Here is a 14,125-nt window from a genome sequence, read left to right as displayed (position 1 = left end):
CTTTGGCAGACCTTGGATGAAAAACACTAATTCCAGTATATACTCACTGAGGTCATTGAAATTTCAGGGAAACCTGATTTTTCTCATGAATTGCTACTTTAGGAACATCAACAGTTGAGGTGGGAGGCCCCCCACTCCAGTCCTCGGCTGCTGGACTGGAAGATTGGACGTCTAACTCTGAGGGTCAAGAATTCCACCGAGTAGCACACACCTGGAGTCATGAGAGAAAGCAGGGTCACTAATATCAGTGGTAGGACAGGAGTCAGGGGTGTCTTAAATTTGCCATCCCAAGCCATATGGGGCAGATGTCATGAAATAACCATAAACAAAAGCAAGGGATGAGGCTAGATCTGAAGTAAACATAAACAAAAGCAAACTCAGTTTATATTTATGATTGCAATAGCTGACGTCTAAGGCAAATTGTGAAACTAGTCACAAAACAACCATAATCAAAGTTAAGTTTAGTTTATAATTACCATTACTATAGCAAACACAAGGTAGACCAGAAGTAGTCATAGACAAAGGCAAATTAGTCTAAGATTAGCATTACAATAGGTTCTAGGCTAAATCCACCCAGTTACAGCAATTTCAGATATTATCTTTCTGCTGGTTTATAATATAGTCATATATATAAAGACCTTAACACTTAGTTACAGTTTCCAGTAAGTACAGTTTTTTCACTTTAAAAACAAATTGGGGGAGCCGATGTGGCTCAGTGGTTGAGTGCCAGCTGCCCACATGCAAGGACCTGTATTCAATCCCTGGCCCCGATACCCCAAAAATAAAATAAAAATTGGGCACTTTTGGGAAGCGGATATGGCACAAGTGATTGAGCTGTCTACCATATGGGAGGTCCAGGGTTTGAGTTCCAGGGCCTCCTGGTGAAAGCAAGTTGGCCTGCACAGTGAGCTGGCCCAAGTGGAGAGCTGGCCCAAGAAGAGTACTGGCGGGCGCTGGAGTGCTGGCCTGTGTGGTAAGCTGGCCCAAGCAGAGAGCTAGTGTAGCAAGATAACACAACAAAAAGAGACACAAAAGAGAGACAGTAAGAGACATAGCAGACCAGGAGGCTGAGGTGGCACAGAGATTGAGCACCTCTTTCATACTCCCAAAGGTCCCAGGATCAGTTCTTGGTGCTGCCTAAAAAGAAGACAAGCAGACACAGAAGAACACACTGTGAATGGACACAGAGAGCATACAACGTGGGGGGGGGGGGCAGGAAAGAAATAAATATTTTTTTAATTGGGCCTTTTGTTTATTGATTAAACAACTAAAAGAATTTTATTAGTAACAACTTTGCTAAGCTTTTCTGCTTTTTCAGCAACTGAATTAATTCTACTTGTGATTTCTTCTTTTGTCTTTATTTTCTTAAATGTTACATTCAAAAAATATGAGGTCCCCATATAGCCCCCACCCCCTCACCCCACTCCTCCCACATCAACAATCTCTTTCATCATCATGGCAGATTCATTGCATTTGGTGAATACATTTTGGAGCACTGCTACACCACATGGATAGTGGTTTACATTGTAGTTTACACTCTCCCCCAGTCCACCCAGTGGGCCATGACAGGACCTACAATGTCCAGCAACTGTCCCTGCAGTACCACCCAGGACAACTCCAAGTCCTGAAAATGCCCCCACATCATATCTCTTCTTCCCTCTCCCTACCTACAGCAGTTTCCGTGGCCACTTTCTCCATATTAATGCTACATTTTCTTCCATTACTAATCACAATAGTTCCAGAATAGAATGTCAGTAAGTCCACTCTAATCCATACTCTATTCCTCCATCCTGTGGACCATGGACTGTCCCCTCCACCTCTATCTCGAGAGGGGGCTTAGATTTCACACGGATGATGGATGCAATTCTCCTGCTTGCAGTTAAGAATTCTTGGCTCCCTGGTGTTGTGGTTGACCTCCTTCACCTCCCTGTTAGCTGGCTTGAGTAAGTTCATTAAATCAGAGGGTAGTAGTTGCAGGTCTGTTGAAGCTCAGGGCTTGGCTATCACATGGACAGTCCAGAGATTCAGGTCTCCTGAGCATGCACCAAACATCATTACCAACCACAGGTCGGGTAAAAGTAATAGGAAAGGCTTGTGAACAAAGATCACACCTGAGTTCAACTCCATCACACTCAGGAACACAAACTCCAAAGTAGGGCCAACTGACATGGCACCGAACTCCATCTGCCATGACCATAGAACCTGTGGGTCTCTGTAGCCCTCAGAAGAACAATACCTGGGCTTGTATCTACTTTGGCTGTCTCTGGGACCCTGTTGAGGCAGAATTCTTTTATACATCAAATTCAAAAGCAAGATAGTATTGACATTTAAAGACTGATTTTTAGATTACCTTTCACCATTATCCAATTTGTAACGGGACCCTAAATCTGATTTACGGGTTCCTAGGCACAAGCAGACTAACAAAGTTAAAGCAAGCACAGATTAGAACAGGAGAGTATTTTACACACTTAGGAAGGGAAATACTTGACTTTAGAATCACCTAGATGCAAAACTCCTAATGTCTGTCCATGGCAGAAACTTTGTGCAGGACCCTCCAGCTTAGTTCCTTCAGGAAAATCCCTGGGCAGCTGTTATAAGTATGGAGCTAAGGGATCCAGACAAGCCCTGCCCCCAATAAGACATGAATTGGGGCTGCATCTTATTAGTTACCTCCTGCAAAGGGTAAAACCCCACAAGCTTTTTTCACTGGAAGGATTGGAGTGTTACAAGGAAATAGGGTGCTAGGAAAGCCAGGAACCTTTTAATCTTAATTTATGACACACAAGGGGGTTCCCTATTCTACAGGGGAGAGGTTTAGGAAAAGGAGTGTATTTCCCTTTAAGGAGACATAGCTACATGATCAATGGCCCTCAGATCTATTTGTCCTTTCCTTCTCTCTTACACAGGTTTAACTGGAATTCAGTTTCCCATACAGAGCCCCCTCTCAGTCAAACTGCAGCCATGTGGTGTGGCAGGAAAAGATTGCCTCTTTCTTTTTAGACCATCAGTAGGCAGGTTTTCCCAATTTCTGAGAAGTCACCACAATGGGGAGTCTGCTGGAATGCTGGAAGAGCCACCCATTATCCTAGCGGAGGATAAAATGCACTCATCAGTCTGGATGGCATCCTACACTAGACCTGACTGAATGAATTGCTTGCTGAGTCAGTATCCTGGAGATCAGGAAACCCTACTTGCTGTCCCCATGTTCTGGGAATCAGGAGCCTTATGTCTCTGGGTGTTACCAGAGCTTTAGAGGTCTTAGGGGCTTCTGGGTCCAGCTCCCAGACCTAACACCCAAGCCAGGCTGACCCTAGGAAAGGGTCTTTTGCTTACTCTGCAGAGGGCTACAAGTGAGCTCATCTCATGGAGACTCCTAGGGTCCAAGTTCTGCAGTTAAACCTGAGATTATAAACTACAACATAAACTATAATCCATGCTGTGTAGCAGTGCTCCAAAATTTACTCATCAAATGCAATGAATGTACCACACTAATGAAAGAAGTTGTAGATGTGGGAGGAGTGGAGGGTGTGGGGAGTGGGGTATATGGGAACCTCATATTTTTTATTGTAACATTTTGTGTGATTTATATATCTTTTAAAAAAGATAATAAACAAATAAATTTAAAATATATATATATTTTAAAAGGCCATTAAAAAAGGGAAAAACTAATTGTCCTGTGACTTGCCAGCAAACAGCCTCAGGGACCCCCTGAGACAATCTCAGGGCCTTCCCATGGCTGAGAAGGAACAAAGCCTCAGGTCACTACCGAGGGTTGGACTCATGCAATTTCAGTTTCTAATGCATTCTAAAGCGTCTCACAGACCCAAAATGTGGACAGTAGTTAAAAGATCAAAGGCACTTCTAATAAAAGGAGCTAACTAGTAGTCTGAGGAAATGGTACAATGGGTGACAGCGATTCTGAACTCACACAGAGAAGGCTTAGTAAACTGGCAGACTCCTGCTTGACTTAGGCCACATAACCAGTCAGGTCTCAAGGATGGTTTCACCCACAGCCTAGAACTTCTTTGGATCTACATAGTATAGGACTCATCCCTACCACCTCCGAAAAGGGAATTGGAAGTCTGGGCAGACCAAGTTTATGTCCTGTGGGAGTCTATCCAGATACCCATTCAAAATAGCAGACTAAAAGAGGGCACAGACAGGCCTTAATTAAAACTCACTAGTCTCTGTTGGGGGTCTGGGAGGGTTTCCTGCCTTTAGACCTCCTTGCTAGCTTGCCAAAAGAAGCTGGGGAAGGGTTGGATTCCTCTAGGTTCTTGGCTATGTTGCATAAAAGAATTTAAGAACACACAAAGATGTGGTGCAGGCACCTTTAGGCAGAGAGCAGGCTTTGGCTTGTATGGTCACCTTTTACGTTATTTATTATCCCTCCCCTTGCTAAGGGGAGGAACCCCAGCTGTTATTGGTTACCCCACCAATGGTGGTGGCCAATGGTGAGGTCTGTTTGGAATATCCGGGGCCTCCACTCAACCCCAGAAAGCATCCTAACTGGGACCTCAAGGTCAAGGTCAAGGTCTCTGCAGGGTCACACAGTCATATCTAATGGTCATGTTTTCTGTTGGCAATGTCGTCTGCTGGATCAGTCACCTTCCCCCTTTCATTATACTAACCTGTCTCAACTTCACAGGAAAATTATAGATCAGTATCTCTCATGAATATGGATGCATTCATCCTCAACAAATAATATCAAACTGACTCCAACAACACATTAAAAAATTATATACCATGATCAACTGGGATTTATCCCAGGTATCCAAGGGTGGTTCAACCTAAGAAAATTGATTAATGTAATATACCACATTAATAGAAGGAAGTGGGAAAAAACACCCTGTGATCATTTCAATTGATGCAGAAAACACATTTGACAAAACTCAGTACCTCTTCATGATAAAAAAAACACTCAGGAAACCAGAATAGAAGAAAACTCCTTGACATGATAAAGGACATATTATGAAAAACCCACACTAACATCATACTCAGTAGTGAAAGACTGAAAGTTTTCCAAGATCTGGAATAAGACAGGAATGCCCACTGTCACCCCTTGTCTGGCTGTGAAGCTACAGAACAGGTTCTGCCAAAGTTTGGTGGGCACTTGAGACTGAAAAATCAAGCAGGTCACTCCATAAAGCAAAATAGTGATACCAAGCAAAAGCGGGTTCTTTTCTCCTGATACATCTTTAAAGCCAATTCCTGAGACACCAGAGTTTCAAAGAGAGGAAAAGTTTGTTTGCACAAGCAAAGGAGCACAGTATGTCTCATGATCCAAAACTGCCTTTCTAATTTTCAGAAATTCTAGTATATTACATCAGGATGCTAAGGAGTAACTGGGGTGGAGTTTGTACAGGTTCTTTCATTAATAAACATTAGGGACTGAACAAGATGGAGGTGGGTACTGACCAGGGGTGAGTTACAAAGTTAGAACCATTATCAGAGATCAAGGCATCCTGGAGAGATGGATATCAAAAACAAAGGTAAGCTACAAGATTTTTCATATGGATATCAGAGGAAGGTGGAGTGTTCACCTTTTCAATAGAAATGTTCATATACAAAGGTAAGATCCTTCTGGAGTAATCATTACAATGGCAGGTCTTTAGTTGGAAATGGCCACATACAAAGGCTAAAGTCAGTCCAGCCAGTTTCTGTAATTTTAGATATTATCCCTTCTGGTTAATTTAATAAGCATCTCTATCATGTTTCCTAACCTTCAGCTACAATAGCGATAGTTTATTAGGGGATATAGAAACCAGGAACTGGTCCTGGTCAGCCTCAGGTTATTCAGGTTGTACTCCAAGCCACCCAGGAGGTAACAATGCCTTAAATGGGGTAAGAGCAAGGCATGCAGAAAGCCAAATTCAGATTTTCAAAATTGTAAACATGTTGCTTTGAAGTTACTGGTATGTAGCAGGAGTGGTTCTAGTATAGATAGCTATCCTGCTTAACAATATATACATGTGCTTTAAGATCCACTTATAGGGTTTTGTGGGGTGTGGGTTTTTTTTGTTGTTTGTTTGGGTTTTTTTTTTCTTTATCTAGGAATTTATGGTTCTCTGTTTTTTGGCCTTGTACTGCTGTTGTTCAACATTGTACTTGAAGTTCTAAACAGATCAATTAGCAAAAAAAAAAAGGCATCCAAATAGGAAAGGAAGTAGATAAACTCTTCCTACTTGCTGATGATATGATCTTACAGAGAGAGAATTCTGAAAAATACACAACAAAACTACTAGAGCTAAAAAAACTAATTCAGCAAAGTGGTAGGGTACAAGACCAACAGACAAAAATCAGCAGTGTTTCTATACACTGGTAATGAACAATTCAAAGAGGAAATCAAGAAAAAAATCCATTTATAATAGCAACTAAAAGAAACAAATATCTAGGAATAAATTTAATCAAAGATAGAAAATGACAAAAAAATATATTTGAAAGAAACCATGGAGAACCTAAATAAATGGGAGAACATTCCGTGATCAGGGATTAGAAGACTAAATATGATTAAGGTATCAATTCTATACAAAGCAACATGCAGATTCAATGCAATTCCAATAAAATTCCAACAGTTCTTTGAAAACATAGATAAACCAATCATAAAATTCATATGGAAATGTAAGCAGCCCTGATTTACCAAAACATCTTGAAAATGAAGGATGAAGTTGGAGGACTCATACTTCCTGATTTTAAAATCTATTACAAAGCTATAATAATCAAAACAGTGTTGGGGTGAGGATGTAGCTCAGTGATTGAGCACCTGCTTCCCATATATGAAGTCCCATGTTCAATCCCAGGTGCCTCCTTAAATTTTTTTTTAAAAAACACAAAACAGTGTTATACTAGCACAAGGACAAACATATAGACCAATGGAATCAAAGTTCAAAAAGAAACCATTGCACCTTTGGCCAACTGATCTTTGACAAAGGTGCCAAGGCCACTCAGCAGGGAAAGAATAGTCTCCTCAACAAATGGTGCTGGGAGAAATGGATAGCATATGCAAAAGATTAAAGGTGAACCCCCTACCTCACACCATATGCAAAAATTAACTCAAAATGGATCAAAGACCTAAATATAAGAATGAGGAACTAAAGCCATAAAACTCCTAGAAGAAAACATAGGGAAACACCTTTAAGACCTTGTGATATGTGATGGTTTCTTAACCTTTACAGCAAAAGCATGAGCAACAAAAGAAAAATAGATAAATCAGACTACATCAAAAGTAAAACTTTTTTTAGGAGGCACTAGGGATTGAACCCAGACATTGTACATTGGAAGCAGGTGCTCAACCACTGAGCAACACCTGCTTCCCAAAAGTAAAACTTTTTCTGCATCGAAGGACTTCATCAAGAAAGTAAAAAGACAATGTACAGAATGGGAGAAAATATTTGAAAGTCACATTTCTAATAAGTGTTTGTTTTATTGTAAGAGGTACCAGGGATTGAACACAGGCACTCATACATGGGAAGCAGGCAGTCAACCGCTTGAGCTACATCTGCTCCCCCAATAAGGGTTTAATCTCTGGAATTTATAAAGATCTTCTACAACTTAACAACAAAAAGATACACAGCCCAATTTAAAAAAGGAAAAAGACACGAATAGACATTTCTCCAAAGAAATATACAAATGATGCTCAACATCATTAGCCATCAGGGAAATGCAGATTAAAACCACAATGAAATACCATCTCACAACCACTAGAATGACTACTATTTTTAAAAATAGAAAAAAACAAGTGCTGGAGAAGATGTGGAGAGATTGGATCACTCGTATTGTTGGTGGGAATGTAAATTGGTGCAACCACTTTGGAAAACAACATGGCGATTCCTCAGAAAGTTAAGTATAGAATTACCATATGACTGGCAATCCCAAAAGAATAGGTATATAACCAGAGGAATTGAATGCAGGAACTTGAACAGACATTTGCCCACTGATGTTCACAGTGGCATTATTCAGAATTGCCAAAAGACAGAAGTAACCCAAGTGTCCATCAGCAGATGAATGGATAAATGAAATTTGGAATATACAAACAATAGAATATTATTTGGCTGTAAAAAGGAATGATGCATGCTACAACATGGATGAACCTTGAGTTCATTAAGTTGAGTGACATAATCCATATACAAAGGGAATAACAGAGCTCGAAATAAGCAGAATAAGCATATTAATGAAGTAAAAAAACTAGAACACAAGTTACCAGGGGCCAAGTGGGGGAGGAGAATGGGGAGTTAATGTTTAATTGATATAAAAGTTTGTTTGGTGTGATGGAAAAATTTTGACAATAGGATGATGGGGATGGAGTCATAATTTTGCATTTGTAATTAACACCACTAAATTGTGTATTCGAAAAGGGAAAAAAGGGAAAAAAGGGAAATTTTAGGTTGCGTGTTAAGTTACCACACACACAAACCCCACAGAACTGTACAATGTATTGTAAATAGCGCAATAAAGTTAATAGCATAATTATAACATTGTTTTATGAATTGTAACAAAGATACCACACTAATACAAAATGTTAATAATAAATATGGAAAACTGTGTGCAAAGGGAGTATATGGGAACTTTGCACTTCATGCATGATGTTTCTATAAATGTACAACTGCTCTAATAAAAAAATTTTAGGTGCATCTCATTCTGCAGCAAGACTGAGGTCCATACTTCAGACCATGTACTTCTCTTGTTTTCGTGTTTCTTAATAAACTCTTTACTCCCTTAAAATTTTTAACTAAGTTTTTAAAATTGATTACTAGACTTTCTTGTATTTAAAAGTCTTTTGTCTGCATTGCCACTGTGAATTTCTCTACAAACTCCAACCTCCTACCATGAATTCCCTCTTGCTCTTTTTATCTCTCCCTATTTCCCCTTTTCTCTTTACTGTCCCAAATTCATATTGATTTCTTATGAAGAACAGTTTCACTGCATATGTATTCTTTCCCAGTCCTTTCCATCAGAACTCCTTTCCCCATATTGGCTTATCAAGGTATTTTCCATTTTAAAAAAAAACAACAAACTGCTGTCAGCTAATGAAAATAATCATTTTTATCCCTCCACTTCTCCTGTACAAACATAATCCCTGTTAATCTTACAATATGTGAGGTAGGGTTGCTTATACCCATTCTATACATGAGCAAGCTGTGGCTTCTGAAGCCCACAGCACTGGAATAGCTTAGATTCAAGCCCATTTCTTCCAAATCCAAGTCTGATGTTATTCCCCCTACCCAAGGCAGAGAAACTATATATCAGAAAATGCTAAATTGTGTAGTACAGACAGTAGAGAACAAATACACCAAGGATAGAAGTTGGAGAAATTGCTCTAAGGTGGAGGGCTCTCTTCCTGGGGAAAAGGGCTTACTATGGACAGCAAGCCTCTCCATGTCGACAGCAAAATCATAGGTCTCCAGATTCACTAGGCCATAAATTCCTGACTTGGTTATTCTTGGGGCCACTAAAGACATGACCTGGCTATTACATTTTGTTTTGTTTTTAAACAAATTTTATTTCTGAGTCTTACAGCAGTACTAGAGGACTTTGACAGAAATGGAGGAATACCAAGATACAGCTGAAGCCTTCACTGCCTTGGAACCAGATCTTCCATTTAGTAATAGTAACCACATCTGAGACGCCACGTGTCTACCTGTTTGAGGAAACACCCTGTGCATGTTTGGGAGGTAAGGTCACACTGAATTGGGAAAGGAGTTCATGCTGAATTGAGCTCTGATATTTCACTGGAGCCCTTCCCCACTGGGTTTATTTTGTTTTTTCTGGAAATGAGCTCCCTTGAGATTTTGTTGTTGTTATCTGATCAAATTTGTATTGTTCTCTATGAAACTGTTTTCTAGCCTGCTAACAGGCACTCCTATGGTCGGTCTGCTTGCCTGCTGTCTTTAACATTGCTTGTCTACAACAGGATAAGTCTTTAGGGAGAGGATGGGCATAGGTCAGATAAGTTTGTTCTTGACCTGGCTCTGGAAACTAAGGAGTTCAGGTCTCCTCAGACCGTGTTTCATAAACAAATTTTGCCTCATGTTATCATAGGGTCGGGCTGGGGTGCACTGTCCATGGAACTGGGGGGAGGGTCGGGGGAGGGAGCAGATGAACTCTGGGGATTTGCTGGTATATGGTTGAGACTACAGTGTTAGGAATGGGTTTGTTTTTTGTTTGTTTGTTTGTTTTATGCTAATATGATGGAGAGGGTTACTGGTTTAGGGTGTTGGATGTGGGAGGCAAGTGGGACAGAGTGTACCTGGGGTAGGATTCCAGGGAGTATGGAGTATGAGAGTGTTCATCCTATCATATTGCATTGTATCAGTGGGTGGAGACCCATACAATGAACGGGGAGGTGTTGCACTCCCAGCCTGGGGAGTCCTGCTATGTTCTCAAATAGAGGGGCAGGAGTCTCTCAAGAGCATAGGCAGTGCCTAATAGGGGAGGACAGGCCAGTATGTCAAGCCCTCAATGTTACTGCAAGTAACTATGAATCTTGTTCTTCAAGAAGTGAAGCTTGGTGGTTGCAATGGGTCCTGAAGGGAGGTGGAGGGTGGAATAAAATAGACGGAACATGGGGCATTTGGAGGTATTGGAATTGTTCCACATGATCTTGCAATGATGGATACAGGCCATGTTAAACTTCATCAAAATTTATAAAACTGTATGGTCCAAAATGTAAGCCATAATGTAAATCATTGACCATGGTTAGTAGCAATGCTTCAATATTGCACATCAATTGTAACAAATGTACTATCCATATGTAAAATGTTATTAATAGGGGAAAGGGGAAAAGGGGGAGGATGTTGGGTATATGGGAATCCCCTATATTCTGTATGTGATTTTTCTGTAACCAAAAGTTCTTTGAAGATAAAATGTAAAAAAAAGACACTGGGAAAATAAATGGAACAAAATGTCACTGTACATACAAGACAACAGATCTTACAGTAATGAAAGACATAATGCCAAAATTTATTTATTTTATTTTATTTTTATATTTTATTATTTAAAATTCTTTTTAAATTTTTGTATTTTATCTGACATTTTAAAAACTATCATTATTGTTTCATTTTCCTATTAGTTTTATTCATTTATTTTGTTGGCTTCATTTTTTATGAAGTTTTGGATCAAAGAAGGGTTACAACTGTGACAGGGAAGAATCACTGGTGCAGGGTATCAGTGATGGGGGATACATGGGATGCGGTTCCCCTGGGGCATACCTATAAGGCATATGAAAGAGTTCAAGGGTTTATGGGGCCTTGTCATGGTGGGTGGAGATTCGCACTATAACCTAAAGAATATCCAATTCCCATCCTGGGGCGTTCTGCCAAATTCTCTAATGGGACAGCAAGAATCCCCTGAGTATAGGGGCAATAACTAGTGTAGGCAGATGGACCATTGATGGACTCTTGATATTGATCACTGTACTTATGAAACTTTTGTATTTGAAACTGTAACTTAGCCTAGTAGTATAGATTGCCTAAGAGCTACCTCCTTGTTGCTCAAATGTGGTCTCTATGTAAGCCAAACTCAGTATATAAATGCATTGCCTTCCCCTAGGTGTGGGACATGACTCCAGGGTATGAGCCTCCCTGGCACCAAGGGATTACTACCGAGCACCAACTAGCAATGCAACTCAAAAAAGACCTTGATGAAAAGGGGAAAGGTAAAGACAAATAAGTCTATATGGCAAAGAGACTTCAAAGCAAGTTGGGAGGTCATTCCAGAGGTTACGCTTATGCACGTCTCAGCAGTATCTCATTGACTGCCGCAGTAAATATGGCCTCAAATAGCAGGTCTCCTGAGGGCTCTGGAGACATCCAGACAGTATAGGCATGGCTGACAGCTCAGGAGTTTGGTGACCTGACAGTGGGCTCTACTTTGGAATTATGTGCCCCAGAGTGACAGAATTGGACTCAGCTTTGGTCTCCCTATACATGGCTCTTCTGATCCTTCTATCTGAACCTATAATTAGTATTAGAGTTGATAGGTTTATGTCCAAGATACTTAAATCTTTGGCTTTCCATGTGCCAGTTGGGCCCTGAATTGCAAGTGAGTTGCAAAACCTACTTTCCAGTTCATTCGACTCACCCAGGACAACTGACAAGGAAATGACGATGGACAATGACCATCCTAAAGAACAGAGAGTCTACAACTGCATGCAAGATAGTCTCATCCATCTGCCTCATGGGATCTAAGCTTCCTCTCAATTAGAGTCGGAGTGGGCACCACCATCCCAGAATCCTTGGGATTGGGGAATGAACAATGGACTAGAGTAGACTTACTGGTATTCTACTATAGATTTATTGTGATTCTAGCAATGGAAGAACTTTTATCATTGATATGGAGGCAGTGGCCACCAGAGGTTCTGAGGGGAGGGAAAGGGGAAAAATATATGTAATAGGGGGGCATTTTCAGGACATTGGAATTGTCCTGAATGACATTGCAATGACAGATATAGGCCATTATATATCTTGTCATAACTTACAAAATTGTTCAGGACAGAGTTTAAACTATAATGTAAACTATAATCCATACTTAGTGGCAATGCTCCAATATGTGTTTATCAACTGTAACAAACATACTATACTGATGATGTTGTTCATGTGGGAAAGTGTGGGAGGGGTAGGGAGTGGGGCATATTGAAATCCCCTACATTCTTAAGTATCATTTTTGAAATCTAAGATCTTTAAAAAAAAATTAGAATTAAAAAAAGAAAAAAGCTGGAAATTTAGCATTATATAGATAACCTATCTTTGGAAATCTCATGACTAAAAAAATCCTTAAAATTGAATTTCCATAATGAAATATTAAGTTGCTCCAAATCTTTGATAAGGAATTGTACAATGCCTTCTAATATGGTTTAAAACACTGCTGTTTTTTGAAGGTGATGACTGTGCTATATTACAATCTATTAAATTTATAATTTTATAAATATGATATAAGAGGCAATTTTGGAGCCTTTTCTGAGAAGTACATAGCAAACCTGACTGTATTGTTTTGACTGAGTTATAAGGTGTTATTCATGGTATTTATTCAAAGGTTAATTAAATGTCTTCAAAATACGCCCCCCCCCAAAAAAAGAAAAACCTTATGAAGGGGGAGCCAATGTAGTTCAAGTAATTGAGCGCCTGCTTCCCATGTATGAGGTCCCAAGTTCTATCCCTGGTACCTCCTAAAAACAAACAAACAAATGGAAAAACCAACTCTCAAGACCAGGGTTAATGTTCTCATGATACAAAGTTCCTGAATTCCCTACATTGGTTTTCTGGGTTCAATGATTTACCACTGTTTCCATAACTTTTTTAAAATTAAAAATTATATGTGTAAAATTCTATTTATTTTAATAGAATAATAGTAGTGGGCATCTTTTCAAAGGGTTTAATTTTATGAAATCCTTTCAATGCTAGAAATCATAAGGATTTATAGCTAAATTGTAATTTCCAGATTCTTAGCCTACTTTAAGACATCAGACTTAACTAATGAATAATCTTTGGCTGGCTGTACAGTTTCTAAAAAAAGAAAAAAAAACAGAACAGATTCAAACATAGGTTTACCTTTATTTCTTAAAATGGCAATCAACTAACAAAAAATGCAAAAGCCTTTGCCTCCTAAAACTATTAAAACGATATGAAATGACAGCTCATGGAGAAAAAATAACTAAGCAATTCTTGATTTTTTTGTTCTCCAGTTTTCCCCTGTGTCTGAAGAAGGAAGGCTGATTACTTTGGTTAAAGATAAGAATTAATATAAATGAAAAAAGAAAATAAGAAAATAAATAAATAAGAATATAAATGGTTTATTACACTAGGTACTATAATTACAGAGAAATAGAAATATGTATACAAAATTATGGTTATTAGTTTATGTTTGCTTAAGAAAGTTGCTATAGTTCATTCATATGATAAATTTAATATGGTACATTGTTTTAATTAATATACTGATAAGCAATTACATTTTAAAGATATAGTTAAAAGTTTGAGATTACTACCTATATCTATATATCTGTGTATATAAATAAAAAGGTATATTTTAATAAATTCTTCACTGCAAATTGTTATATGAGCAATGTATTAAAGAAATAAAATTGTCATTGGGATCTTTTTACATAGAATGACTATATTATTTTATGCTCAAA

The 14,125-nt window shown here is 39.0% G+C and overlaps 1 protein-coding gene across 12 annotated transcripts in view; it reads right to left on the bottom strand.

Annotated features, from left to right (window-relative positions):
- Positions 1-14,125, bottom strand: part of PLP1 (proteolipid protein 1) — a 121,076-nt gene that overhangs the window by 28,849 nt on the left and 78,102 nt on the right. For 2 of the 12 annotated variants that reach the window (XM_058292003.2, XM_058292005.2), the window contains exon 2: positions 48-211. The exons of the other annotated variants lie outside the window; for them this stretch is intronic. The gene's annotated coding sequence lies outside the window, so the exon portion shown is untranslated. The remainder of the gene's footprint in view (positions 1-47; positions 212-14,125) is intronic. 12 annotated transcript variants of the gene reach the window in all.

This window comes from Dasypus novemcinctus, chromosome X (assembly GCF_030445035.2).
Source record: "Dasypus novemcinctus isolate mDasNov1 chromosome X, mDasNov1.1.hap2, whole genome shotgun sequence".
Classification (NCBI taxonomy): domain Eukaryota; kingdom Metazoa; phylum Chordata; class Mammalia; order Cingulata; family Dasypodidae; genus Dasypus; species Dasypus novemcinctus.
Note: the sequence above shows the minus strand (reverse complement) of the source record. Positions and strands in the feature narration are given on the sequence as shown.